This window comes from Phaethon lepturus, unplaced genomic scaffold, assembly GCF_000687285.1.
Source record: "Phaethon lepturus isolate BGI_N335 unplaced genomic scaffold, ASM68728v1 scaffold44286, whole genome shotgun sequence".
Lineage (NCBI taxonomy): Eukaryota > Metazoa > Chordata > Aves > Phaethontiformes > Phaethontidae > Phaethon > Phaethon lepturus.
The window spans coordinates 4,796-5,149 of NW_010544890.1; positions in this window are offsets into that span (position 1 = coordinate 4,796).

Below are 354 nucleotides of genomic sequence, written 5' to 3' on the forward strand. Positions count from 1 at the left end.
GCAGCCCCAGCCGCGGAGCCGAAGCGCAGTGCCAGGGTGGATTTTCTCAGGGGAGAAGCAGCGGAGTCACAGCAGCCTCCGGTCTGTTCCCACAAGCCCGGCTGCGAGAGACGCGCAGGAGTTCACGGAGGACAGACGCTCGCGCGGGGAGCCGGCGGGGTTTGGTTTGCTCGTCTGCAAACCTCTCCGAGCCGGCGGAAAGCGTGTCCCTGGCTCGGGATCTGTCGGCAGCGCACCTGCGGGGAAGGGCTGGCGAGACTGCGGGAGGGCAGGCTCCTGACCTGCCTTTCAACCGGGCAGGGCTGCTTCGGGATGCTCCTGGAGCACGGGGGGCACATGCCAGCAGCCGCTGGG